Source organism: Phasianus colchicus, chromosome 8 (genome assembly GCF_987193195.1).
Source record: "Phasianus colchicus chromosome 8, bPhaCol1.hap1.1, whole genome shotgun sequence".
Taxonomy (NCBI): Eukaryota; Metazoa; Chordata; class Aves; order Galliformes; family Phasianidae; genus Phasianus; species Phasianus colchicus.
The window spans coordinates 12,556,941-12,582,450 of NC_143443.1; the positions used below are offsets into that span (position 1 = coordinate 12,556,941).

A 25,510-nucleotide genomic window follows, 5' to 3' on the forward strand; every position below is an offset into this window, starting at 1 on the left:
TGATTCTGCCCTTGAAGCTTTCATTGTAAAAAAGCAAAAAGCCATGCAAAAAACCGGCAGGCAAGTCGCAAAGCTCAGTTGCACATCATAGTGACTTCCCTTTGACTAGATAATGCAAATGGGTTTTGGATAGACTTAATTATAACAGCATGTTGTAGACACTGATGTGTATTCTTCAAGCTGGAATTTCCAAAACTGGCAAAAGCTACCACATCACAAATGGGTAAACCACTCCCTTGGTGAAGAGATGATGGTACAGCATTAAATCAGGGGGAGAAAGCCCTAAAAAAGCCAACATTTGAAGCTATCCATACACTGAACTGGTGGTCTAGGGATGTGAACAGTAATTCTCTGCAGATGCCTTGCAATCCAAATCAAGTTTAAAGGAATTCTTCACGTCTCACCCACACAAGTGATTCTGGGTTGGAACCAGCTCCAGAAAAGAGTGCTCTGCAATGTTTTTTCCATATAAGAGAAGATTTTGGGTTCTCTTTCTCATTACAATGATTCTAAATGCCAGATAAAGGATCAAGATTCAGCCCTGCATGCTGAGAGGAAGTTTATCCCTCTCGCTCAGTCTTCTACCAATATTTTGGTTAGACTTGTTTATGTTTTGTGCCATGACCTGAAGGTATGTTACTGTCTTGAAATTTTTTTGAAGTTATCTGCGAACATTGAACATCCACTCAAGTTATTTACACAACTTCTCACAGAGGAAGAACAAGAACATTATAGGATAAACCACTGATTTGGCTGAAATCGAACTTCTAGTCCAGATTTGGCCTTTATTATTGGGCCTTTTCTTTCTTTTGTGTGTGGAAATAGAGATACATATCTGTGCACTGCCAGGATCTGAGAAGTAGAATGCATGTGTGTCAAAGGGGAGAACCAAGAGAATGTAGAAGAGGACTGTAATTGAGTTTACACTGAGAATTTATGTAGGTTGCTCTGAAAATAATGCCTCTTATTTATTTCCATGGAAATAACAATATATATTATAGCCTTCTTCTATTGCTTTGGAGGTGAAAGTATGTAAATTTACTACCAAAGTGAATTGAACAGGGTGCTTTTTCTGTAGCAGAGGGGAAATGAGAAACAGCAAACAACCTGCCATGGATGCACAGACATGTAAAATGATTGAATAAAATTTGAGGTGACTCACCATTCCAGTCTGTTTTGTAGGCTGTGTTCCAAAATGCCAGCTGTTATAACGTGTGCAACCCTTCTGTAGCTGCAGTAAAGTCATTACACCAGTGTTCTTCTACCACTATACAACTTTGCTCTATCTCTTAATTCCTCTTCTGTGGAACATTTCTTCAGTAGGTTCTGGGGAAACATGGAATGAGCCAGGCCTTTCCGCTTCCCTACAGTCCAGAAACTTCCCAAGAACATTTGCTCCTACCTCCGCATGCTTTTCTACCTGTTCTATACAGAACTGTTCCATCCCTCCCCACATCACCTAGATAGAGAAAAGAAAGGAAAACAGATTTCCTTTCTTTTTTGCCGCAGTATTAAAAAAAAACAGTAACTGAGTTGAATTATTTTTCAGATCTCCCTTTTGCACAGGTACCTAACCAAACCATCCTCAGCAGATGACTTATGTCAGCAGCATGGCTGGCATCTTGGGCTAAAAATGCATCTTCACATGAGTATTTTGTTTTCTGTGTCTCTATTATGTATCTTTGTTCTGTTGAAAATACAAGGGCTGCTCCAAAACTAACGCCTCCTATTTAAATATGTTGGCCAATGACATTAGAAGTGAATGTTGGGGTATGGCAGTAGAGGTTGAACCTTCACACCAATATCCCATTACATGTTCTTGCTATGTGACAGATGGCAGAAGGACAGCAGACAGATCGTCATCTGACATGGAAGTGCATATGATGCAAAAGTGTGTCACTGAATTCCTCCATGTGGAAAAAAAAAAAAGGCATCCATTGACATTCATTTATGTTTGCTGAATGTTGACTGAGACCAAACAGTGGATGTGAGCACAGTGAAGACTGGGTGATGCATTTCAGCAGTGGCAACAGTGAGAGTGAATCACCTCCCCTGGTGCAGATTTTTACAAGCACGGGATGCAGGATCTACTTCATCACTGGTGAAAATGCAAATAGTGTTGGCTGTTGAAAAATAGTGTTTTGTAGTTGAGAATTTCTCTCTCAAATAGTATTACTGTGCTCTTTGTTGTAGTTTCCATGGAAATAAATAGGAACATGGAAAATGGAGCAACCTATATATTCCAACTGAATATAGATATTTTGGATATATTTCAATAGAATGTCACTCTGATTCTGTGGCCAAACTAAAATCCTGTTTAATACAGGGCTATGTGCTTTCAATGTATGGTTTTCCCCAGCTTCTAACACTAAAAAACAAAACAAAAACAAAAACAAAAAAACCACAGCTCTTTTTGCAACAGTCTGATTCCAGAGGTAATAGCAAATTCTTGCAAGTGGACAGAAATTTTCCTCCCTAACGTTGTTTTCCTCAGAGAGTTGTGGTTTCCACATAAACACTTCTCTGAGCAGGCCCTTTGAGACATGCACGGAAGAATGCATATTCTGCCTAATATATATCCACCATATCTTAGCAGCTAAGAAAATAAATCAGCAGTCTCACTACACTTCACCACTGTCACCTCAGCCTGGCTGAGCTAAAAGTTAGAAAAAAGGAACAAATCAAAATAGATATGTTGAGAGAAAGCAGTGACTGGTAACTTCACTGTTGTTTCTGGATTTTGTCCTAACTTTTATGCTACATTTCTAGCATTAGAAAATAGTGTTTGAAACCCACCAAATACAGTAAATAAGAATAGGGATAACATAACCTAATTTTCATTCATTACTCATTGTAGCCTGGAGCAGCAAACAGCACCAGACTGCCATGCTGAAGTACAGCCCATTTCAGAGAATTCACTCTAAAATCCAGAACATCATTTCAAAATATGCAAAGGACTTTTTTCTTCTCTGTTTTTGCGTAAGGTCTGGTATAAATTGTTATAAAATGTATTACTGTAGAAGATACCCTTTGATGTCCATACACCTTCCATAAGCCAAGAGCAATATAGTTAGGCCCTTGGAAGACAGAGGAAAAATGTAAATGCAAGTTGTTCTTGGAATTAACTTGGATCTCCAACTCCAGACCAGAGAATCTTTGAACCCGCATGAGGAAGCTGCTCTTTCTAAGCCTAGCCCATATCTGGACTTGCAGCTGTAAAGGAGAAAGAATCCAAACCGTGGACCTGGATGCTCATAAGCTCATAGCATTCAGTATTTCTGAATTCAATTTATATATAAAGAGAGATATATTTATCCTGAGCCCTCTCCTAATTATTTATACATCTCTGAATCTTTTATGCTAGGAGTTTTCCTCACGTGCCCTTAGTTATAAAGTCAGGATGCTATTAAATATTTGCATTCCTTGATAAGCAAAGCCCAGTCTAGTGAGTTTGGAGCAGAACACCCAGAGATTTCTTCTGCAACTTCCAAATGCAAGCTCAAGAAAAAAGGCAGTCCTGGGATTTACAATTACAGGATGTTTTTCTTTAAGGTGTGCACCTCCAGTAAGCAGGTTCTGAATTCATCTTGTGCATAATCATTGACGTTCTTCCCTTTGAGCAAAATAGTAATTCTTGATCCCAGTGGAACAAAGGAGGAGGCAAACCAAGCAGATGATGATGTGTGGAAAAGCTTACACTGTAATCACACAGGGAATGCAGAACAGAAACTGAAGCTTAGTGTGAACTGCTCAGCAGAACTGGAGACAGAAAAGTTTCACATCCAAGAGTAAAATTCCAAATAAACTGGGTTTTTCTGTTTTGCTTTTTAGTTCAAGCTAATCATTTAACTGGGGAAAGTTCACTTTCCTAGTGGAAACCCAAGCCATGATACATGTAAAACAGCCTTCACTTTTCTGTTGGTCTCTGCTTTGTGGCTTCCTGGAAACATGAATTTCTGAACAGGAGATTGTGTTGGTTAACTGCACAAGGCTGTTTCCAAAGGGAAATTCAACTACGGCCATTTTTAAGTGTGGTAATGAGGTGGTTTGTCGCCCTTTCTTTTGCTCTTGAGAACAAGACTGAAAAACAGACCTCAATCCAAACCCTGTAGCTTTTAGTTCATAGGCAAATGAGCACTCCTCATTTCCCACCCTCAACACCCCTCCCCGAGCCTCTAGGAAGGCTAATGCTCCGAATGATGCTACATGGAATAAACTTCCTGTACTTCACTACAATTTCCAAAGGAACACTAGGGAACTTGAGGACACTTGAGTCCCACAGTTTCTCACAACAGTTGTCTTGCTTTCAAGCTTGCAGTCCTTCTGGTTTATAGGCAGGCCACATCTGTGTCTTATTCTTTGTGTTCAAGCAATACAACTCCCATTTCTCACACTGACTTAACATTTATTAGGGAGCAAAATGGTATGCCTGTTTTTGCAGTTGCTGCTGATTTTATATCTGAACGTTTTAGTTTCAAAGAATATTATAACGACCTGCACAGCTTTAACAAGTGGGATAGATTGGGATGTTAATACACCAATTGGCCCCTTATCTGTAATCTAAGTCTTTTCTCTAGATGCATATCAGTAAAGACCCAGCAAACAAGCCATAAGATTCCACTTTCAAGCAGTGCATGCATCCTGCTGTGTAACAACCCTTTTGATACTAAAGATATTTCCTGTCATGTTTCCTTGGCTGCCAAGCATTGATTGTTGACATAAGTGTTTCATTTAATAAATATTACCAGTGTGTACGCGCGTGAGGGGATGATTTAGCAGTTTGAGGGGCTGCATGGAAGTGGTCCTAACAGGAAGAGAAAAGCAATTGCTTCACTGGAAATAAAACAGGCCCTAAGTCTAAAAGACTTAGAGAAACATCGTTCTGCAGTAAATTGGCATTGTCTTGGGATTGCATCAATAATTACAACATATCCATAGGAACCAGTTTGTCAGGAAAGGCGCTTGCATGTCTGTCTTTTAACAAGACACATACAATGCCTGAAATCAAGAATGATCCCACAGCCAGGAGACCTGAGTTCTCCACTCTGACCTGCCTGGCTGTGAGACATAAGGCATGCCTTGTTCATCCATCCATGCTTCAATTTCACCTGTGTAAAACAGGTATCATGGTGCTAATCTCTCTAAAGCAGCCTCTCTGTAACTTTTTCATCTGTTATTCAACCAGATATACCTTTTAAAATCTTTATTTAGAAGTAAAATTTCTGAAACCTACCAACTGTGGCACTTAGAGCTGACTTTGCTCAGCATCCAGTTAAACACATTAATCATGTGACCAAAACCTCATCGCCATTCTTGGATCTCACTGAGATGCTCTCTATACCTTTTGTGATGTAGAAAATTGATAACAGACCTCCACAGTTAAAGTCATGAAATCTGCTCATGCTTGAAACTGCTATCCCCCCCAAAATCAGCCTTTTACAGCAAAAAAGCTGCAAGTATAAAAACAACAAAGCACACAAATAGAAGCATATATTACTGTTCCTTACTCTGGTACCTGAATACTTTTAATTCATCTGTTGTGTTGTGACAGCACTACATCTAACAGTTTCTGTGAGGATTGAAGAAATAATGGATAGACCAAAGTTTTATAGGTGCCCATAGATGTAGATAAATGCTGAGACTTCTATTTATGAAGGAGGACCAGAAGCTCAAAAAAAATGGTTGCGTCTGTGTCCTTGTGGTTATTAATGAATGGAAAAGGATTCAGTAAGAGAAATGAGTGTTCCCAGACTTCTGTTAAGAAACTCAAATGTTTCGAAACTTGTTTATCAGCAACAAATTAATTTGTGGTAAGACTGTCTTTCAAATTCAGAAAAGGTAAGTTTGCCACATTCTTACTGAATGAACTCCATGGAACCTTAACTTGAGGCTGGTTGAAGAATTAAATGATAATTATTTAACATCCATGTAGATCTAGTGTAAATCATAAATCCTGCCTGCTTCATGTCTTTTTTGCTAATAGGTTCAAGTTAGAGTTGCTATTAGTTTTTGTAACTTGTGTTGAATAGTTAAGTACTGCTGCTACACTGTTATATACAGTGAAAAGTGCCCTTTTTGTTACTTAAAGCAGACAGGACCCATCCCACTATAGACGCCAAGTCTTTGAACATTAAAATCTGTTAGGGCTGGAAATGTGGCATGAGGAAATAACAGAGCCAAGTGAGACCTGCAGGATTACTGTATGCTCTTGCTGGATGAAAATTCTGTTTTTAAATTGACTTTGAAATAAATATTTAGCTATAGACCTTTGAGAATCCTGATTTGTTTGGGTTTATGTTCTACACTACTGCGTCACAGTATTTGGTAATTCACATCCCTTGGGGTGGCTTCCTACTTAGAGTATTACACAAAGAATGCCTTTTCAGGCTAGATTTCCAGTAAATAACCCTGCAGTTCCAGGAGATGGACTAAAATAGCAGCATGCCTGAAGCTCAATGCCACTTTAGTTAACTTCAGATCTCTCTCCATTATTGTGATTACACCCCCTTCTGTCCTTCCTCCAACACTAGCATCTTTGTCAGTGTCCTCTTCCTACCAGCATCTTGGTTTTCACTACGTTCTCCATAACCCCATTTTTGTGAGCAACTACACTCTTGCACTGTGCTACTTGATACTTTCTTCCATCCCTTTCCGTAGTCATCATCTTCCACAGCCTATTTCACAACTGCAGTGCGAGTTCTGCCAGCGCTGCCGGAAGACTGTCCATATCCAGCACCTTTACTCAGACTATTTAAGCACTGAAAGGTGCAGCCTAAAAACATAGATCATAGTAAAGGGCAGCAACAGTCCAGATAATTCAACAAGTATTCAAAGACGCTATTAATGGATGTAAAATCTTAAAACAATGTGACAAAGATACATTTTATGAATTGTATTTGTCACATGTCCTCAGGAATAATGGTCTTTATTAATTGCAGGAGAGTTTTTACCATGCCTAACTCATCGTTCTCACTCTTTTTAATAAACTCCTAATTCAGGTTTTGAATGCTGTGGTTCTTGGTTTCAGTGAGTGCTAAAGACTGGAACTATAGTTGCATAAGATGTATTTCTTTTAAATCTTTTCTGGTTTAACATCATCTTCTGTGAAAAAGAGCTAGGACAACTTCCAGCTTACCCACTCTACACTTCCGCTGTGTATTCACTTAATGTGTCTACAGAGTCCTGAAATTTATTTGGCCTTCATAACAGTCTTCTGCATCTCTACTTTTTATTGCTATCTATCTCTAGATTGATTTAATCTCCTGTAACGTTTTTGAGATAGAGTGGAAATCAAGCTGGGAAAAAGTAGAGCGGGGAATGGGGACAGCGAGCATGGAATGGAAAACAGCTTCCTTCCTACAGAGCTGCTCCCTGACTGGTCAGTGCCCAGCCCTTCCTTTTGGCAGGGCCTCTTCTGCCGCGGCTCAGGACTTCATGTTTGTCCCTACTAGTTTCATTCAGCCCCATCAGCCCATTCCTCCATCCAATCTAGATCTCTGAACAGCAGCCCTGCCCTTGAGCAGACTGACTGCTCCCACAAGCTGGGCTTATAAGCTCTCCATCATCTCAGTCACATCACTGGAAAAGAAGCACAAGAACAAATACGTGTCATCCCACTCATTAATGCCATCCAGGTAGAGTATGACCCTCAAACTACTTCCCTTGGGCTCAGTCATCCGAGCTGATTTTTTCTAACCGCATTATCCAGACAATATCATCCTAATTCCAATACAAGAGTGCTGCGGAAGATACTATCAACAGCTTTTCTAAGTCAAAGTAAATGATATCCCTTGCTCTCCCTGCATTCATAAATCCAGTTATTCTATCATAGAAGGCAATCAGGAATATTTTACCTTCAGTAAAACCATGCTGATTGTTCCCTGTTACTTTTTTCATGTGCCAAGAAATGGTTTCCAGGAGAACTCACCCCATGATTTTTTCAGGGACAAGAGCAAGGCTGAGCAGTCTTTGTTTTCCCAGATCCATCTTTTGGCTTGATCACAGAACCAAAGTCATTAAAAATAAAAAGAAAAATCTCTATAGACCTTTACTTAATTAGCTCAGTTCTGCCCTTACTAAAATGCCTTGTTCTCCCCTTTATTTCATCTAATTTACTTCAAGACAGGGTGCTAACTGGCTTGCAGACTTGTGGTGAGCTAGCAACACATTCTAAGAAATGTAAGAACACTTGATTGCTGAAGAATTGATCTTTTTTGATCTTTTTTTTCCATGGTGCTTTCTGTGGTCTCTCACCACTCGATTTTCTTCTCTCCCCTTATTTTCCTTTCATCTTAGAATGTTTCTGCTCATCTCATCTCTTACCCTGGCCTGCCTTGGCAGGAGGTTTCACTGAGCAGAGGAGAAACCTCTTTCTAGTTTCTGTGTACTTTACTACTACTTGCTTTACCAGGGAAGAACTTTCACTTACCCCATTTTTCACCCTGCATAGACAACTTGGCCAGCACATAGCACATTTTCCAGGCACAGATGTCTCTATCAGATTCATGCCTGGTTCTTGGAGACATGGTAGAAGGGATTTTCTGTTGTTATACTTGAACTAGTACAAATGCTCTCGAGCCAAGATAAAGTTCTTTATTCTTTGCCTCATACTGGAAGAGTAAGCCCTTCTGCCTGCATATATTTGCCACAGTAATGAGGGAAGTCTGATGTTTGCTTACCAATAAACAACTATTAGACATTCCATTAAAAACTATTAGATATTCCATTAAGGGAAAATGACTGAATTTTATAATACAGTCCCTTTCAAATATCAAGACGTGGTTACAGCTCTGGGCTTACAGTAAGTGACAAAACATACATTTTTAAAGACATGAATTTAAAGCAACATCCTTGTGCCTATGAAGATTTTCCTAAAACTTGGAGGGAATTTGCAATTTTACTACAGGTCAAGTTGCTTAAAACCAACTGTAAGACTGGACCATAAAGTTATTTTTCCCTCTGTAAAAAACCTAGCTGACTTCCAAAGGAGTGCTGTTGCATTGCGGAATCTGAGCAATCTTCTGTCAAGCTATGTATATTCTAGAAACCCAAACACTACACTTCTATTGCCAACAAAAAACCTATAAAGACAAGCATCAGATATTTATAGGGTGTTAATTAATCCCACTTTTCCCCAAGAGGTGGTTGTTGAACTGGACCCTACTGATGACTATGGGTTGTTCTCATGTAGAAATATCAGCAGCAGGTCGCAATAGAATAATTCAGTTTACATCAACGTAGCCAGCAAGCACACTTACAAATCTGCACTTTGAATTTTTTTTTTAACCTTGAATTGTAAATACAATATTAATAAAGTGATTACTGAATGACTGAATCAAAAGCTTTGATCTTTCATTCCTTTCTTCTACTATCTTTTATTTTCACCATTCCCATATAGTGAAAAAAAGTGCCAGCGGAGGAAGAAGAGAGGAGAAAATAATAATCTATTTCCTTGGCAAGTCACATTCAGCCACATTCAAGGAATTCTTCTGGTCAATCATGCATATAAGGTTTTCTTCCTTGTCATATCCAGAGAGCAGCATCCCAGCCTCCACGGCAAAGTGGAACCCATCATTTTAAAACAGTCTTCCTGTAGTCACTGTTATCTTTCCATAGCTTAAGAGCTAAGATAAAGGGGAAAAGTAATTTGGTTGGCTCATGTACAACCCTTATTTCTGGAGAGCAATGCTCCCAAGGAGAAGCAGCGGAGATGCAACAGAAGGCTACCCACAGCCAGCATCAGGATACTGTGCAGGCAAAAATAGGATACTTGCCAGTTCTCAAACTGGATGAGAGCAAAGCTGTATGTATACAGTCTCTAACTTCCACAGCAGCCGGGAAAGTCCACGTTACATCAGTAACATTATAGCTTTCTCAGAACCGTTAACCACAAGCAGTATTTCAGCCCTGATTTTAATTGCATCTGAAGTGAACTCAGCATCTTTGTTCTGGGTGATAGACAACTGTTTATTTCCAGTTTTATGCAACTCTATAGTGCACATCCCAGAAAGAAAAACACATCCACCCATAACCAGTCAGTGCTTGTTTCTCATGGTGTTTCTGGTGCATGTGAACAAGAATTATAAAGCACTATAGGAAAAACTGTCACAAAATCCCATCCAGATGAAATAGTCCTAGGCCCTAGGAATTAGCCATTTTCACTTCTGTTTATCCCAGCACACATTTGACTTTAATGGATGACAGGGAATTTTTTAAAAATATATTTTTATTTATAAATAAAAGGCAGGATTATCCACTCCTAGCACAGTTGGTCTCAGAGACAACTACAGATTCTGTGGTATCTTGCAATCTTGGCAGCTGTGCTGTAGTCTTATATGGGAATATAGACGCATGTTTGTCTTGAGAGCTTCCAAATCCCAGCATTCTCCATAGGAAAGAATAGGACAGGAAATTTCTGGGTTACTGGGCTCTTTGGCGCAGCTGCCTCTTTTGCTTTCACACGTATTTCTACAGCAAAATGAGAACCATCTTAAGTAATGGAAACAGAGTCTCATTCAGCAGTGACTCTTTTCTCTTTTGTCTGATCTAAAATAGTCTGAGTGTTAGGAAAAGTAACAAGCTCTGAACTTTTCCCCACATACACAGCTCACACAGAGAAATGAAACAGGGTTGAGATAAGAATATTTTTCTTTTCTCTAAGAAAAAACGCAAGTCAGATTCTATCAAATCACATTTGCTGTCAGAGACATATGACCACAATCTACTAAAATTTAGCTAACTTCATGAAGCTGTTTTTTTTGTTTGTTTGTTTGTTTGTTTTTCATGTACTTTCTAGTTAAAATATGTGTCTAGGAGCTTGTTTGGATCAGATTTTGTGTTAGGTGATTAGACTTGTGACAGAAAATGCACACAAACACCTGTATCATGTTGTCATGCTTACAGCTTTAGGTATCAAGTGCCAGATGCAGCCTTTTTTAAATTCTTTGCCATATCCTGCAGTCCTTAATCAGTTCCAAGAGAGTTTTCCTTGTACAGTAATGGAACTTAATCCATTATTCCTTTTAATTATCTCCTTACGCTTTTCTTTCATTCTATTTGACTCACATTGCTATGCTAAGTCTAAAATAGTAAACTTAGTTTGCCTTACCATATTCCTATTAAATTGATCGGTGATCCACAATAAAGAGAGAGAAATAAGGAGGGCAATGACCCATCCCAAGCTCCATAGTGGAATTAAATCATCTTCCCTTCAAGTCTTGTTTTAGCTCAGTCAAGTTCTGTTTCCTTAAAGCAAGTTTTCCTTCAGCCATATTTAGTTCTTTATATTAAAAAAAATGTAGGTAGGAAAGAGCCTACTATGAGAAGATGAAAACTGCCTTCTGAGTAACAGTGGGTTTTTTTAATTTAACCTAAGAAACAATAGTGGCTTGCTGGAAATCATAAAGAATGCATTCAAAAAGAGAATGAAAGAAAGATGCAAGTAAAGTCCTAACAAGATTACAGGCACAGATTTGTGGAAGAGCTGCAAGGCTTGAATTCTCCCAGATTTATTCCAATGTGCGAGGACACAGAAGAGTTAGGAATTAAAAGTCATATTTCAACAGCGCTTCAAGGAAAATACAATAACTATAAATAAGAAACGTTAATAGTATTTCTAAGTTTTCCATCAGTTATAATGGTCTAACTAGAAAATAAGTTAACATTTCTTATCTCTTAATGCCTTATATTTGATACTCCTCAAACCAGATACTGACTGCGAGTGAAAAAACATCATTTCTTCTCCCTATGGAACCTGCATCTTACTCCTATTGAACTCTGCAGCAAAACTGTTTCTGCCGCCAGCAAAGCCTGCCTGGAAACCACAAGGGCCATTCAGTGCTCCCTTATCTGATTTGCCTGTGGATTACTAGCAGCATGATTTGCCAGTACTGTAATCTGTTCACACATTCTGACAAGGAAACGCACAGCTCAGAAGGCATACGATATAAACCACTGCCAGAATCCAACAGCGCTTATTTTAGGCATGAGCCTCAAAAAGCATTAAATAGTTCCAGCAGAAATAGCCAACTTCTATATTTTGGATGAGAACAAGATAGTATCTCAGTGTAGAATATTTTAGAGCCATGCAACCAGCTTAGAAATGTATGCATTTTAACTGTTGACACTTTGACCACAACATGCAGTCCCCAGACACGATTTACTGAGCTGAAACAAGGAAAAAAAAAGAGGGGAGAAAACTCCTTGGGGTCCTCTACATGAGATAGAAGGAAGCACTGTAGAAATCTATTGATAATCCTCTTTTTTGGGTTGTGTTTGCAGCTATATCTGCTTCACTCACTGACATTATGTGGTCCTTTGAGGCGCACCACTAGCCATAAATCCCAGGCCGGAAACAGTTTTCAAACCTAGGAGGAAAGGCAGCATTTCATTTTCTAAAGACAGCCCAAAGTAACCGGGTCAAACCAAGTTTAGAATTGAAGCTCTTGAAATCCAGGATATAATTGAGTTTGTTTTTCTGTTTGTTTTGTTACCGGTTAACCGGATGCAACAAATAAACCATTTTCCTTCCTTATTTTCTCTCCCTGACTGTCTCTTTGGGAGCTCCTCTTTGGGAGGCAACTCTCTACATAAGCCAGTGTTTGAGGTCATAGCTCCCAAACTAAGACATCTGCTAGATCAGACATATTTGAAGAGAATCAGCTGCTTGCAGCAAGCACATTTTTAGCATGCTGGAATTGCAGACCAATGTTGAAGGCATCTATCTCCACTTCTGTCCTCTAACAAATACATATGCTCCATTTAAAATTTCTTGACTTGATCAGAGCTCTATTTCCAGTTCTGATGCAGAGCACAGGATAGAGTTCAAACCCTCACAAGTTTACAATGTAAGCTACAGTAATTGTAGGAAAAATACAAACCAAAACATTAGCTTCACTTTTGGCATTACATACTGAATTTGGTCCACACTGTATTACTCTTAATCATTTGAAAAATGGTAGAAATGCAGATCAAAAAATAAAACATTAATTTAGAATGCTTAGCACCTGAAAAATGCATTGATGAAATATACTTTGTGAAAACAAAACCCCTTCATGGTATCTGAAACTTAACAGCAAAATCCAGATACACTCCAAAGCATTACCTGCTTATAAAGATCTAGATACTCTCTCTTTTATTTATTATTCATGACATTTCAGCTGTTTCAGTAGTATACATAAAGAAAAAGCAAATATATGCCTTATCTTTCCAATAACAAAAATGTTTATATAGATGAACAAGAAAAACATGCTTAGTGAGAAATTATTTCATCTTTTTCAAGCCACTGCACTTGTCCTAGATCTCCTTCCAGCCACATTTTACAAACCATAAGTGAAATGTTATTCTAAAATAGGAGTAAAAGAGTAATCAGTTTTTACAGTAAGGAAAAAAGTCTGCCTGGAAAAAAACACACCAGGTTGATTCAAAACTTGTACACTGTAGTGCCAGCTTGGCAGCTGTTGAAAGAGCAATGGAATTGAAAGGTTTCCATATTGCCACTAAGCTTTAACACAGCATGTTAGATATTCATACTAGCTTGGCAAAGACCAGAAGCCCCAAGTGTACTAATTTCTGACAAGCTTTCCAAACTCTAATTCAGGTGCCTGAAAAACAGAAGGTACAAAGAACTTGGTAACATACTCCTCACGTAGTACCTAAAAGCCAATCAAAATTGCAATACTTCTGTATAGAGGACTGCAGCAAACGTCTTTCCTTACAGTTAATTTATTCTATTGAGTTTAAGAGGGAAACTAGATTCACAGGAGCTAGATTCACAACCACTATGAATTCACCAGGATGCATTTATCCAGTTATATCTATTTTGACAAGCTAAGGATTAGCCCTCAAACATCTTCACCAAATCCAGTGGCACATAAAGAAATAAGAAAAATCATCACACATTAAATATCCTTTTAAGCTTTGTCCTCCAGCACATTTTTTGTCTCTGCAGCAGACTAAGAACAAGTTCCAGTGCAGTTGTTCACTAGAAAACTAGAGAGGCAAGGTACACTCTGATGAAACTGATGGAGTCTCTCTGCAGGGTTGCAAGCCTTTCAATATTCAAGTTCTCATTTGACAGCAAGTCATTTTGATTTTGTCTGCATCTTTCAAGTCAGAAAGCAATGCACGGAAATGTAAAGATTTTAGCTCAGCATCTGACATGCACATTATTCACCAGCTCCACCCAAAACAAGAAACACACACTGTTCAGTCACTTGTGATGTTTCCAACATAAATGAATTACAAGCTAGTGCTGCCACTTGGTTAGCACATCATAATACCACTGTTTGTCAGCTGGGCTCTGTCTTAACAGTCCTCCCAGACTACACTTCAGAGAAGCAAGAGCAGAAAGAGGTGCAAAAGGATGCTCCTCTGTCCCTGGACGTCCCAGGGCAGCAAGTCTTTGGGGGTGGGCAGAGCAACCTGGGGCAGTACTGGTTGCCCCATGGCTTGCTTTGGTACCCCCTCTGGCAGCCACTGCTGGCCCTGTAAAACAACATCTTGACTCAGAATGCCCTGAGTGGTTCTGTTAACAGGTTCCATTCAGGACATGATACAGATACTAGGTAATCCCAATCCTTCTTTACACTTCTTTACAATTGTGGGGAGAGAAATAGGCTTGCAGTTCATTTATTGCATTTTATTTGGAAATAAGGTAAGGAGTCAGTCAGAGGATCACAGGGATTCTTTTGTTTTCAAATGCAGCTTAGATTTCATTATTTAAAAAGATGGAGGGAAAGTGGAAAAGGAGAAGGTTGGTGCCATACCTCACCTCAGTAGAATCCAAAAGGCAGGTGTACTGCTCAAGCACGTGGCCTGCCCAGATCTAACTGCAGAACTGGGAAGGACCACAACTCTCTGACAAAACTGGACAGTTAATGATTTTATCATGTCAACAGACAGATAGAGGTATAAACTTACTCGTCAAGTGCCTCAGCCTATTTGTCAGTAGATTTACAAAGCGTGAGTACTGAGGTTTCCATCAGCACAGCCTGTTTGACTTGCAAAATGACTGGGTGCCTACATGCCAACATGTAGACATGCCCCCCGTGGCATTTGCTGAAGTGTATCTCATGTTGGAAGTCCTGCTTATAATATCTGCTGAGAAATAGTATTCTTAAACCATTTTTTATTTCATTGCCATCAGGATTCAGCTCCACTGTGCTGTTGTTAACACACGCAGTAAGAGAAAGGAAAGAGAAATTCTTTCTACTGTAGGTATTGCAAAAAGAAACACAGTAGTTTCTGTTATAGAGATTCTCTACTTCTTCTAGCATTTAAAATCTATGAAATGCACATGAGAAACAAGCAAATACTCCTCTCTGAACAAAGTATTTGTACCAGCCTTACATCCAGATAATAACAAATCAGAAAGCAAAGAGATAGAAGGTCCGTTTCAGTATGTTCAGAAAACAGGATGGAGAAAAAGGAAACATGCTGTGCAATATCACAGCTTCAGCCCAGAACATCAGATCTCAGTATCTTTAGTTTTCATAAAAGGTTCTTTGGAGGAGTCTGAATAAGCAGAGAATAGCAGTATCAAAGAGACTGAAAGCTGCCCAATAGATTTTGCCTTCTGTTTTGAACAGAAAGGTGTATTGAACAATGTTTGGGGTGGAATGTTAACACTGAATACAGAATCAAGCTTTTAGACTGTTTCAGAACTTTCTCTGTGAAGGACTGGTTTTGCTAAGGTCTTGTGTTAGCAAGATAACCTCTACACAAAGTCTACTTTAAAGGAGTTGTTTTCCTGCAGACACTCCTTCCCTTGCACTTACCATCCCTCTCAGGCGATACAAACAATGCAGCAAATACACAGCTGTAGCAAATATCCTGAAGTCCTTCATTACTACAAAAGAAGAGGTATGACCTGATACTGCTAACATGGAACCCAGAAAATCTTTTCCTTGATTTCCACAGCCTCTGTCCAACCACAAGTGCATACACACATAAAGGTGCAATGCAGAAGCTCACTGCAACTCAGAGCATTGGCAGCAAGCTTGACTGGAAGACCAGTCTACAAACATTCTCTGGCACAAGAAAAGTCCTGTTCTTGGACCTCATCTTACTGAGAGATGAGAACTAATTACCAGGAGGACTCTCCTCATAATTTAACATTACCTTGGTCTTTTCTGTGCTCCTGGCCTTGCTCCCTGCTCCCCTTCCCTAATTTCAGTGGTTCTGATGTTTGGAAAGGCTTGGTAGAATTCTGCAAATTTCTTACAGCCATGCCAAAGCAAACTTGAACTCACAGCCTTCTGAGGCTTTCCCATCGCTGCTAATGCTCTCTTGGTGATGTTCCTGCTATGGAGTTTTTGCTGGGGTTTTCTAATCATTTCTGTACATCCTCAGTGTTGCAGCTAAATGAGGTAAGGATGCCAAGGGAAAAAATATGTCGACACTGCGTTCCCTTCATTGATTGCATTGCAGAGCTGTTTACATACAAAAAGAGAAACAGAGAGGGAAGAATGGGAAAGAAAAAGAATGTGCATGTGCATTCGAGAGAGCAGGGACATCGTAAATTAAGATGATCTTAGTGAAAAGAAGAGCTGTCTCTTTAAAAATAAAATGAAAAAATATCCTCAGTGTTTTCTTTAGTCTTTTTCATTCTTTGGCAGCATCCCAGAGATTTCACTGTCCTTGTCTCCAGCATCTGGAAACCATCAGGATAAACAATAGAGTGCTAGGAACTGGAACCCCTGCCTCAGCTCCCGTGGGACTTCGCTCTAGAGAACATGAGAACACAAACCATTGGACACCATGTGGTCAATTACTTCAAACTAACAAATCTGTGTGCCTTCCTATTTTCTGTTTTCCTTGGCACTACATGACCCTTTCACAATGGAACCCAGCTGTTGAAAAAGCCAGACGTTTTCTTTTTTAACCTCTTGCTTACTTTTAGGCTTGCTTTCCATAGTAATCTTAGGGTTGGCATGTACCCTAGGTAAAAGCATCCCTCTTATTAAACCCCTGGCTAGCTGTAATGTTTGCCTGTATTAGTCAGCAGAGAGGCTTGAGAGTATTAACTTAACAGGATCATGCCGTAACAAGGACTCCACAGGTGGCCCTGTATTTGCTGGGTTTCCTGACATTGCATGCCAGCACTTAAAGCAGATAAAACAGGACAGCTTTATAGCCTGCCTGTTTTGTGCAATCAACAATTGCACGTGTGATTATGACCTAGTTTTTAAAAACTTGTTTCTAGTGCAGGTGCTGCATTGGCAATTGCAAGGAACTCAAGTCATCTCAAAACTGAAGGCTGTTGAGGGGCCTGCTCCTTCCAGCAATGTGAAATAAACTTTGTTCTGGATTAACCATGCTAGTTTCAGCATTGAAGATGCTGCTCCCAGGGCTGTCAGGTTCTTGTTCTTTCCAGACTTTATTTCAAAAGACAATTTTTGAGCTGTGTGAATTTGTCCAGTGTTACAAACTACACACAAGCCAAGATCTCTACACTACATTTATATATACTCTCACTCTATTTTACTTTCATTAACATCTTCCAAAGAGTGGTGATACTGACCAAAATTGTTGAAAGTGAAATTTAGGGCTTCATCTTTACATCACTATTACTTTTGCTGAATATCCTTTAGAGCATACTGATGATATGACTCCAAATGCTCCAAACTGAAGTAAAACAAGTGATGCATTTCATGCATAAATCATAATACAAGACCTTCACTTTTATTTCCAGGAAAAAATAGGTACATGTGAATGTAATGCTACAGCTAGAAGATGGGAATAAAACAGGGAGGTCCATATAGTTAAGCCCCTCTAGCTATCCATGCAGTCAGACAAGTGGCACTGCATGAGTTTGGCACTCCACTTTTCAGTTTTGACTCCAAACAAGCAGTGGTTTATCTGCTGAGCAAAACCTGTCCAGTTCTATCAGTTTGAAAAGGCTAGCACTAGCATGGTCAAGAGGGCAAAGAGGCTCACAGCAGACTGCTTTGTCCCAGTCTGCATCCCAGTGGGAAGAAGCTGCCGTGTGGACCGGCACAACTTGTCCCCAGAGGCTGATTGGCAAAGCCTCACCAACTGCACAGGAAGCTCTTAGAAGGGTTAGAGAGAAATTAGTAGAAATTTCAACTTAGGACCCTGCCAATTTATTTCCTTCTTCAAAGAGCAGTTGAGAATTTTTCTTTTTTTCTCCCCTTTGGACTTATGCAGAAAACTTCTCCATTCATAGCTATGACCATAGACTCAAAGACAATCCAACTAATACAGGCAAAATGTTAGAAATTTATAGTAAAATACACGTGTATCTGCTCTGAGCTGCAGACATCAACCATAATCATGAAAGATGACAATGTCAAGCTTAGAAGGCAAACAAGCAAGGAGCATGATTAGGCAGGCTCAATAAATAGAATACTTTACAATGTTACCTGCAAGCTAGTGAAAGGTATGCTGTTGAGCCTAAGACTAATGAGATGGATAACTGCAATTGGTGGGATCTTGTTCCTCCACTTTGAGTGAAATGCAGGGAGTGTATTGCATACAATTGTATTGTATACTTACATTTCTTTTAAGAGAGATGAGGATGAATCATTAAATGGGTTTACTGGAGGAACTCCTACTGCAAGATCTAGGCATTAAGCCATTCTGTGGCCAGTAGTAAAAACATGTTTTAAAAAAATCCCAGATCTGGCCTCTAGCTTCACAATAATACTAAGGAAGCTTTATTGCCTTTTTTGCCAGATGTTGTTGATCCCAAATGTCTGTAGAATTGATTAGGCTGACACTGAGAAGGCGGAAGCAGATGTAGGGGAGGGTTGAGACAATGCACTAGCAACTTAAACAGTGTGGAACATACCTAAATCTTTTAATAGTTATTAAAAGATTGGTTAATTGTACAGTCTAAGTTCAAATCAATCTAGTTTCCCTGTGTGAACATCTTGGACAACTTCTTGTCTGGCTGACAGATATTCACAAAAGCATAGATAAAAATACAGTTCTTTGCAGGAATGCTTTGCCTGTGGCAAGGAATATACATCTTAGAAGAGCTAAGGGAGTCTACTTAGCTAACTGAAGCAGTCCCAGCACAGCCTGGATGCAAGCCAGGACACAAATGAAACCACTGTAATGGCACTGATGGATGACCTCCTTCTGGCAATGAAGAGAGAACACATCCATTCCCTTCATCCTGCACCTCTTTAGTATTTGACACTACTGGCCACGAGATACAGCTGTCGCACCAAAAAAAAGGTAGCAGGCAAACAGAGTTTTTAACACACGTTAAAATAGCTTTTTGAACAGAAATACTATTTCCCTTCCCTGGATCATTTTTGTGTCGTCCCACAAGAATTAGTGTCTGTATGGTCACATTTACTAGGTTGGACAGTTGCATTTAAATGTTAGCAATATGTGTATGTGACACACAACACTAACTAGTTTTTACTGCCTGCAACTGCATCACTACCACATAGTGAGCCCACGTTCAACACAGTGAATTGAATTCATGGATGAAAAACAGCTGCTTGAAGCTGAACTAGAGCAAAAGCTGATGCTGGCAACCAAAGCAGAGTTTTGGGAAAAGTTTTAGGACTAGTGCAGTCTCAACAGTGCTCAAATTTAGTTGCTTATACGACTATTACAGTATTCCTCCCAGAGACTAACATGTCATCATTATCAAGCAGTGTTTTTCTTCCTCTCTCCAAATACTCTGGTTCAGCCACTATTTGCAGAAGATCATCAAGCCTTTGCTTATATCCTCCTCACCTCTTTACTCATCAACATCAGGCATAGAGTGCAATACTGTATGCCTGAATAGGATGCCTCCATCTTTCAGGAAGATTGTGCTATTTCAAGAATATAGCACAATGAGTGTTCCTAAAAATTCAAGAGTGAGATTGTCTTCTACATCCCTGCACAAAATAGAAGGTACAGGGTAGATCACAGACAAGATCCCAGAGATACTTCCATTGAGTTCTTGGAGCATTCTAAATGTCTTTTGAGTATTTGGTCCATCAGGTCCTCATCTTCAAGCTTTTCCATGAACTGCGCTGTATTCCTAATAGTGCCAGTTACACTGTGAAGTTCACACAACTATCTCAGTAGCACTTGACCCTGAGGGCAGAAACTGGTTTTAAGAAGCAGGAGCAGGAGGCAGGGAGGTGGGGGGAGATCCTAACTTTAGAATTAAAGGTGCTCAGGAATTAAGGATGACCACAAACATCAATGTGTACAAGGCACATACATTCTGCGCTTGGTTTCAAGTAAATGCATAGTGAAGTACATATATTTACAATATATTTAAAAATGAAAAATCCTGTCTAAAACAAAATTTCCACTGAAGAAGCATGGAAGAAATTGTTAAATGATGATAGGTCATAACATACTGTGTGGAAGTGCTTTGGTCCCAATGCTGAGGTAACAGATTTGATAGGATACTTTCTTCCAGTTTTTGTATATCTGTTGGATGCAAAACTTCTTGCTGGCTTTTAATCAGCACTTACTGGAGAACACTTCAGCTCCTGCAGTCTTTTAATATGTATTAGTGATATGATTATTAAGGGTTAATGTCAGCCTTTGATCCCCGTTTGGGGCAACTTCTTTTTCAATCAGTCATGAATACTGCAGTGCTTTTTTTTTGGTCAAGTCTGGGAAAATTATTGCTATTGATGTTGTAAGAGAGATAAAAAGGCAAAATTTCAAGTTCCCTGCAGGTTATTATTATGAACAAAGCTATAATCTACACTCATTTTAGGTTTGAAATTCAGAAGAATCCAAAGCCAATGTGCAATATTTTCCCATCCACTAGAATTTCTACACTCAGCTGGGATCTTCTGTTTAATGTTAAATGGAACTAGTAAATCATTAATTGAAAACAGTTTACTGGTGCAATTCTGAGTTAAAGAATCATTTGCAAGTCTACACAGACAAATTTCTAAGAGTTTTTCATTAATTGTTACAGTTTGTGTGTCTGTTTCTACAATAGGTTTAAAAAAATAGGTCTGTAAGCTGCATTTCCTGCAACTACTTAAAGAGCAGTCCTACATATCACCACTTATGACAGATCACATGGACTATAAAGTTATAATTCTGCCTCATGGGGTTGAGTTATTACTAACCACTGAGCCCCACAGAGAGAAGTCTGTTTATCATAATGTAACTAAAAGGAGCAAGCAATCAGGTTGGAGAGGAATAACTGCAGAAAAAAATGTTGTGTAGTGATAACACACAAAACACTGTTGTTTTTCTGTGGAGAACTAATATTTTACACTTGTACATTCTTTTCTTTTGAAGTCTTTAAATGTTAAGATCCCGAAGAAACACAGAATTGCCAGGGTTGAAAGGAACCCCAAGAGATTGAGTCCACACCACTGCTAGAGCAGGTACCCTATAATTGGTTGCACAAGTAGGCATTCAGACAGGTCTTGAATATCTCCATAGAAGGAGACTCCACAACTTCTCTGGGCAACGTGTTCCAATGCTCTGTCCCTCTTACCACAAAGAAGTTCTTCATGTTTGTATGGAACTTTCTGTGTTCAAGTTTTAGGTCATTACTCCTTGCTACGCACCACCAAGAAGAGTCTGTCCTCATCCATTTTCCTCCCACCTCCCTTTAGATATTTACAAACACCCACCAGATCTCCCCTCAGTCTCCTTTTCCCTGGACTGAACAGACCCATGTTACTCAGCCTTTCCTCGTAGGGGAGATGCTCCAGACCCTGTCTTTTTTGAACTGGGGAGCTCAGAAGAAAGAAGAAAAAAGAGTAAGGAAGAGCATGAGTGTCATAGCAGGGAAAAAAAGAAAGAGTAGAGAATTCTGTTAATTAATTACTAATAAGTGTGAAATATCTGATGGCCATTTCAACTTATTCACGCTCCCATTTCTTGAAAGAGAGCTGATCAAGACAGATGCACATATAGGCAAGGTTGAAAGCACTGATTTTATTGCTCTCATTGTTCCACTAAGAGGAGATGGGGCACCCAATCCATACCTGTCTTTAATGCCCACCAGCAATTTGGACCTTCTCTTCTCAGTATAAAACATATGAACTTTTATATTTTCATTCATTTGACTAAATTGCCACTGTCTACAGTATTTTTTCATCAGACATATGGTCTGCAATGCAGACTTTCAGAATATTCCTTCCAAAATCACATTGTTAGCAGAAATTGCAGGGTGTGCAGGAAGAACCACAGAAACAAAGGAGTTGGAGAAATTATATCTAATATGGGAGAAAACAGTATTCAGGTCACTGCTTCTGTAGTCAGGGACCAGGATTGGTAAGGATTATGGGCCTTGATTTAGCTGGTGCCACCTGAACGACCTTTCCTTAACCTGGGTTCAGCCAGCATCTGGGCTGCTTTGTTTTCTGTAACATGTTTACATGACCAATAGTTTGGAGTGCAGAAAGCAAATGTGCTTAGGGAAGTTGATCTTCACGCTGGCCAAAAGGGTAACAGGCCCTTTCCTCCTATTATGTGCTGTGCCATGGTACTGCACTGTCTGGGAATCTCAGGGACACCAGAGAAAGTCAGTGCATGTGGGGTGCTCAATGCTTCTGCAAACTACCTTGCTTTCTGCAGACAGGTCTGTTCAGTTGTCATCATTTAAGAGACTGAATATATCCTTTGCTTATGGGGATATTAATCTCTACCCGAATGGCAAGAAGATAATTATTGTATTCAAATCAATGCAAAACTCTGTGCTCCAAGGCTTTTTATTTATTTGGTTAAATATGTTTGTGAAGAGTTACTCTCTATTTCCTGGACAGAAAAAAAGTAATTCCCCACCCTTTATTTACATGCCCTTTTTTCTGGGAAGGTTCAGCTCTTCCCTTTTGTCCTTCCTATCCACCAGAGCACACAGCAATGACCTCTCCCCAGCTGCAGGAGCACCGCGCTCCCCACCCTCCCAGCGCTGCTCCCGCCAGCTGTTCTGCGCACGACTTGGGCGCTGCTGGCTGCAGCCCAGGCATCTCTAGCACTGCTTCCAGGGGACATTTGGAACTGCCCTCTAAAAACCTCTTGCTGCCTGGCAAGAGCTCCATGTGCCATTTTAATTCTGTCCTTTGCTAATCCATAGCAGAGGAGGCACTACTTTTTGCTTTTAGTTAAACACCCGTACTATAATCCACTTTAGCTGAGCTAATTACTTGAGGAGAGGAAAAGGGTGGGGGCTGCAAATCCTAAATTGGCCCCACTCAGCAGTTCTGGTTGAAAGCAATGTCTTCTTCAAGTTTACAGAACTGGTTTTGCTTGACAGCACTGCCTCACATTTTCAGAACAGTTCCCCTTATACAATGTTGAACACATCCTTCAAAGTCCCCCAGGAGTTTTCAGTGAATATGGCCAAGGATACAATTTTCCAAAGAAGCATCCTATGCAAAGAGCTGCAAAATTATGCAAGTTACACACACATTGTCTGAGAAAGACCACACAGCTTTTCTAACAGTCCTCAAGGCCTACCATGGCACTCAGCCATCTGAGCAGAACCTGCACACACCTGTACCCTAAGCAGCATGCCTCCTGCAGCCTGCAAATCAGCAGCACCAGGGCAATAGCACCCACTCCTGCATCATGCGTGCATACCCGATGATGCAACAGGACCTGAACCCTAGGCAGACATATCTGCAAGTTATCCCAGCGACAGATGGATGTGGGTATCAGACATCAGCTCTCCTAGCCCTCCATCTTCTACTGCCTTACACACCACGCATGACAATGTCCAGCATGCTGAGCCTTTCTGCACCCACCACTTTAAAATCCCAACTAATTATTTTAAATACCTTCTTCTCTTTGATTAAAGACCTGTTAAATACACATCCACCTACACACTCAGATGGCTGCAAATAGTTGCAGCTTTTCCACAGACACGCATGAATTGTGGCATTAGAAGAAACTCCGTTGTTTGCAGGCACCGTGAAACAAAGCAGCTCAGTTTAAATTTGGAGATCAAACAAAGGCATAAAACATTTCTGCAGCTGTTCTCCTGCCCTGGAATTTGTTGCGCATATCTCCTTTTTCAGAACATTTATTTGTTTCACGGTGCCTTCAAAAACATATTGTCATCAGAACCTTCTTGCCAAGTACCACACCAAGCTGGTTATTCACCACTGCCCCTTTCCCAAGTAAAATAGCGCACTTCTAAAACTCTTCTCACAGTTACTGGCTGCAAGTTATATGCTCACTTTTCCAGGCCAATCTGTGAGGTAATCAGCTGATCTCAATTTCCTCTATATGGAGCAATGAAACATCTGTTTCATAAGAGAACTGAAAGATAGTCCTTGTGTGGTTACAGCTTTCTTACATCAAAGTTTTTTTTTTGTTTGTTTGTTTTTGGTGTTTTGATTTGTTGTTTTTTCTTAAGCCACTTCTGGTTTGACAAGTTTAGTTGCAAATGATAACTGATCTGGCAATAACGGCAGGGTGGAACAGATATAAATTAACTGGGGGACAATCCTGGCTCAGACACTCATTTACAGACATGTTTGGGTTAGTTCTATTGGACTTCCCTACCTGCTCCTACTTACAGAAAATACATGTTTTAAGCTTTACGTGTTTATGTAATAGAACAGTGTGTTAAATAACCCAGATAAATGCTGTGAAAAACAATAAGACAGGCATAATAAGTTCCACCTACTCTTGGTTAATTCACATTGACCCTCAGATGCTGCATAAGCTATTGAAAGAGAATAACAAGGACTCACTGTGCTTAATTGCCCTGGGATGTTTTCACATATCTGCAGTAAGGAAAATGGTATGGCTTTATTATCAATGACAGCAAATGAAGTAAATTCTGTAGGCTGCTCTTAAACATTTAAACTTTTCAGAAGTTTTAATGCATTTAGGCTTGCTATTCCCACAGTGATTTTACCCATTTCACAACAACTGAAGCACAGAAAAAGCAAGGAATTAATACAACATATATAGACTTGCAACAATTCTTGCATGATAACTGGCTGAGAACACAGTTTCTCCTCCAACATCAGCTATGTCAACTCATAAATGGTCACCTGAGCCACAATCCCACCATCTCCGAGTCTTCTCTGTCAGTTTCCATTTGCTCTCTAGAAGTTATATGAAGCTGAGTAAAGTTTCTCTCAGGATCTACCCAGCAATAGTGTCGTATCAGATTGAACTGCACCATTCACCACGTTAAGGAAAATTCCCTGTGCTGTACGCATTGTGTTAAGTGTAAACAGTATACTCTTCCTCTTGGTGTTTATGCATGGAATCTAAATGCGTGATGAAAACATCCTTATCTTTCTATATCCTTTTCTTATTACTGCTAATCTTTTACATTTACAGTAACTATGAATTATGATAACGCTGTCTCAGCTTCTCAAAACTGATTCAAATCTCATTGTGATTAACACAATAGGTATTAGAAACAGCTTATCTTCCTGAAGATCATAGATACTGAGTATACGTCAGTGGTGTTTTTTTAGATAAACGATTTCTTATTATGAAGAGCTGGCAAAATGCAAAGTACAGATGAGTACTGCTCTCAATCCCAGAGGTAGCTGCATTTTCATACCAATAGATTTACTCTGTATAATTT

The 25,510-nt window shown here is 39.6% G+C and overlaps 1 protein-coding gene across 1 annotated transcript in view; it reads left to right on the forward strand.

Annotated features, from left to right (window-relative positions):
- Positions 1-25,510, forward strand: part of ZCCHC24 (zinc finger CCHC-type containing 24) — a 102,831-nt gene that overhangs the window by 49,471 nt on the left and 27,850 nt on the right. The window lies entirely within an intron of this gene.